Here is a 5079-nt window from a genome sequence, read left to right on the forward strand (position 1 = left end):
TGCAAACTTTATTTGGCCCAGTACAGGGGAATGCCAGGGCCAAAAAACTGGGAATGGGTGGGTAGGGAAGTGGTGGGGAGGGTATGGGGGACTTTTGGGATAGCATTGGAAATGTAATTGAGGAAAAGATGTAATAAAAAATATTTAAAAAAAAATAAAAGGACAAGAAGAAGAAGAAGAAGAAGAAGAAGAAGAAGAAGAAGAAGAAGAAGAAGAAGAAAAGAAAGAGAGAGAGAAAGAGAGAGAGAGAGAAAGAAAGAAAGAAAGAAAGAAAGAAAGAAAGAAAGAAAGAAAGAAAGAAAGAAAGAAAGAAAGAAAGAAAGAAAGAAAGAAAGAAAGAAAGAAAGAAAGAAAGAAATCCCAGAGGACAACACAGCTACTTGCTCAGACACATGGCGGGGGGGGGGGGGGGGGGGAGGGGGAGGCGCGGGGCGCGGAGATGTGGAACAGTCAGACAGTGGACCTGGAAGTGGACCTGGACTGTAAAAAACAAAAAAACAAACAAAAAAATTAAAGAAGAAAAAAGAAAAGAAAGATTCTGGAACAGATGGTTCAGTTTAGAAAAAGCATGACTGTATCATAAGCGCCCTCTAGTGTCCCCCATCCTCAATTGCAGCATATGTCTGGTTGGTTTTCATTTGCTTGACATTAGGCTTATTTGCTTAGTTGGCTGGTTAGTGTTGATTGGTTTGTTAGTTGAATGGTTTAATGGGTAATTTTTTCAGCCACAGTCTTAAAAATCTACAACTGTGGAGTTCAAGCCACACCACAGCACAGTTCAAGTTGAAAATTGAGAAGATTAATACATTTTTTAAAACATTCTGTCTTATTAATGAACAGGAGCTTTCAGTAAAATATCAAAAATGGCAAAAAAGAAAATTACAGTCATCAGCAATAGCCTTAAGCAAAATTCAGAAACATTATTTATTGAAATGTGACTTCTGAAGAAACCATGCCTTTCTGGGGGCTTAGGTAGCTCTCCCAGATCCCAGACCACCTGGGAACAGTCAGACAGAAACCTTAAGCATGGACTACAGAAAGGAAGGAACAACAAGAAAAGCTATACATAGCTGCTCTGAATAAATGCTACTTCATGAGCTAACTTCCAGAAGTAGCCCTTAAGCAACACTTGAACATTTCACATATATTCTCTACCTTATACTAGAACAGTGTTCACTGCTGATTGGTTAATTTCATTTCTCCACTGAGTTCTACTGTACAAGGGGAGGATATAGTGCTTAGGAAGAGAAAGTCTTTGAAAGAAAGCCCTGGTCATTTATTATACCACCTTTGAGCATGCACAGACGAGATAAGATGACCTCTGGGTAGTAGTGTATACCATCAGTAGAGAGGCAGAAATAACTTTATAGATTAATATGTCAGAAAGTTAAGTTATTTCCTAGGCAAATGGATGGACCTGGAGGGCATCATCCTGAGTGGGGTAACACAATCACAAAGGAACTCACACAATATGTATTCACTGATAAGTGGATATTAGCCCAGAAACTTAGAATACCCAAGATACAAGATACAATTTGCAAAACACATGAAACTCAAAAAGAACAAAGACCAAAGTGTGGACACTTTGCCCCTTCTTAGAATTGGGAACAAAACACCCATGGAAGGGGTTACAGAGACAAAGTTTGGAGCTGAGACGAAATAATGGACCATCTAGAGACTGCCATACCTGGGGATCCATCCTATAATCAGCCTCCAAACGCTGACACCATTGCACACACTAGCAAGATTTTGCTGAAAGGACCCAGATATAGCTGTCTCTTGTGAGGCTATGCCGGGGCCTAGCAAACACAGAAGTGGATGCCCACAGTCAGCTATTGGACAGATCACAGGGCCCCCAATGGAGGAGCTAGAGAAAGTACCCAAGGAGCTAAAGGGATCTGCAACCCTATAGCTGGAACAACAATATGAACTAACCAGTACCCCAGAGCTCGTGTCTCTAGCTGCATATGTATCAGAAGATGGCCTAGTCGGTCATCATTGGAAAGAGAGGCCCATTGGTCTTGCAAACTTTATATGCCTCAGTACAGGGGAATGCCAGAGCCAAGAAGTGGGAATAGGTGGGTAGGGGAGTGGGGGGGGAGGGTATGGGGGACTTTTGGGATAGCATTGGAAATGTAAATGAAGAAAATACCTAATAAAATTTTTTTTTAAAAAAGGTAAGTTATTGTTAATAGCATAAAAGATCAAAAGAACAAAGACTTGGAATTAGGTTATACAAAGGGATTCTAGCTGCATCTAAACTGTACATATTGACTAGTGGTTCCTGCCCCCAAAACACAAGAATCTGTAATATATGGGACTGGTATAAAATGGATGGGTGATACTGAAGTTTTTAAAACAACACATGTTTAGAAATCAGGTTCACAATCAGGACCTGGGAACCCAACAGACTCTGGGCATATTCATCCACAAAAAACTGACTTTCAGCATAATTTTGGGTCTTAAGCCTCAATGACCAAATTAACACTGAGCACCATTAGGAGGCAAGGATCACTCTAGGTTTCTCCAGCCATATGACCCTCAACTTTAAGGCGAGAAGGGAAATGCCTATCTACTATTGGAAAAACTTAAAACGGTAGCAATATAACTGACCTTTCCTAAATATATAGCTACTAAATAGCAAAGCAGTGATTCAAATGCAAATGTTTCTAATACTGATAAGCATTCCACCTCATGCACTCAGTTTACAGTATTCATCACCTGACCATTATGCCAGGCCCAGGACAGCAGTAGAGGAAACAAAGTCCTACTTTCATAAAATGTGCTTACTCATCAAGACAGCTGCTAGGTACTCGATAAGCAATGCAAATGCTTTTTGTTAGAAGTGATCACAAGGAAATGAGCTTGGTGGCATGTTGGAAGGTGACAGAGATCAGTACACGGGCACTAGAATGTTTTGGAAAGGCCTGTCAGAAGACTATTGGTTGTAAGGGATGAAATGAAATAAGCCAAACAAACTACAAGCCAAGGATTTCAGACAGAGGGAAAACCAGGTCAACAGCTCTATTGTGCTTAAAGGAACAGGGGAAAGATGAGCACCAGAGACAGTGTAAACTGTACAAAATCAATGGGGTTTTGGTTTTGTCTCAAAAAAATGAAGCACATTGGTATCCCGAAGAAAATCATCTAAATGACATCCTTCTGAAAGCAGGAAAGAATGGAAGCAAAGGTGTGAACATTGCAATTTAAGGACATCTTGCCCATTAAAGTAAAAAAAGTTTATTTAAAAGACAAAAGAGGCTGAGCAGTGGTGAGGCATGCCTTTAATTCCAGCATGCCGGAGGCAGAGGTAGGCAGATCTCTTGAGTTTAAAGCCAGCCTGCTCTACAGAGTGAATTCCCGGACAGCCAAAGCTACACAAAGAAACCCCTTCTCAAAAGAAAAAAAAAAAAACCAAAGGGAGAGGAAGAAAAGAAAACAAGAGAGCCCTCTAACTGATAGCTTTTTTTCTCTCAATATTGCTCAATTAAAGGATGTTAGGACATGAACTAAAGGAATAGAAAGAAGATATATAAAGAGAAACAAGCCCAAATCATGGGTCCTTAGCTAGTTGCAGTGGTACCATAAATCAATGATTGTCTTAACAACCATTTGCTCAGGGTCTGAAATAGTGAAGTCTTGCCCCTAGAACCACAGCTGTCTAAGCAATATCTTCATGGCCAACCTCTGAGGATTACCGGAGATGGCTATGCATCAAGTCAACTGGAATTACTAAAAGTGCTTGCCCAGACCACTAATCTCATGTTAGCATTGCCACTTACTCATAAAGACCACATAATATATTTTTCAGTCTTAAATATTGGTCTTTCTCTTGTATCCCAACTCCTACCAAATGAAATTGTCTAATAGTTTAAAAAGCAAAATGAAGATCTACAAGGCTGCTGCATCTGTGCCGGATATTTTGCCTTTATTCCTCTTGTGATGACACAGTCAAAACCCAATGTCTCCATTTGAGCTCTACGTCCAAAACAATCCTTCCTTCCCAGGGTTGTTGTCCTTGTAGATACCTTGATATTTCTATCTTCTGTTGCTAATCCCCTTTGGGAGGCTCCCAATAATTATAAACGATGTATTCTAGCATCTTTATGTTTTGAAGGAAGAATAGAGGAACAGAAAGTGCAAAGAAAGGAAATGAAATACAAAGAAGGAGACTCCATGCAGCCCCTTTAGACAGCACTCAACCCCAGCACACAGATTTCTAAGTGAAGTCTGATGACTCTGTTGACGTGGTTCTTCCTGTGTCCACTGATGTGCCTTCCATTCACATCTCTGCATTCTCTGATTCTGTCTTCATCCTCATGACTCTAGTTTCAGTGTACTGCTTCCCTATTCTGATACTAGGTGGCCACAATTGAGTTATCATGCCCGACATCTGAGAAGTTCTCCATGCTCTGATATTTGATCTTTTTAATTTCATGCATGTTTATGATATCTACATCATTTCTCCCCTCTTTTCTCTCTCCAATCCCTCCTCCACTCCTGCATTCTCTTTCAAATCCATGCCCCTTTTTTCTTTATTATATGAAATACATGTGTATATATGAAATATACATATTTATATATGTGCTGCTGCTGTCTTTTGTTGTTCCTGAGTGTTTGACTTACTTCACATTGTAAAACTATTCTCTGAGTGTGTCCCCTCAGTCTCTGTGCCTCTCAGTCTGTTGTAGTGACTTACCCACCTCTACACACATTCCACAACATTATATTCCTCAATAGTGAACCATTTATTCTTATCTCCAATCAACTAGTATCTTTCAGCCTATTGGGTGAATCTAGTGGCTGGAGAGATGGCTTAAGGTTAAGAGCCTCTGCTGTTCCTGCACAGGATCCAGATCCAATTCCCAGCACCCACACTGTGGTTCCCAACCAACCATAACTAGAGTTCCATGGGATCCGATACCCTCTTTCTGACTTCCTCAGCCATTCACATAGTGCACACACATACATTCAGGCAAAACATTCAAAGGCACAAAATAAATAAATCTTAACAATTTTTTAAATAAACAACTGTCAGACTGGAGCTTGTATATTCACATAAAGCCCTGTAGTCAGTTA

Source organism: Mus caroli, unplaced genomic scaffold (assembly GCF_978045245.1).
Source record: "Mus caroli unplaced genomic scaffold, Mus_caroli_1 scaffold_4, whole genome shotgun sequence".
Lineage (NCBI taxonomy): Eukaryota > Metazoa > Chordata > Mammalia > Rodentia > Muridae > Mus > Mus caroli.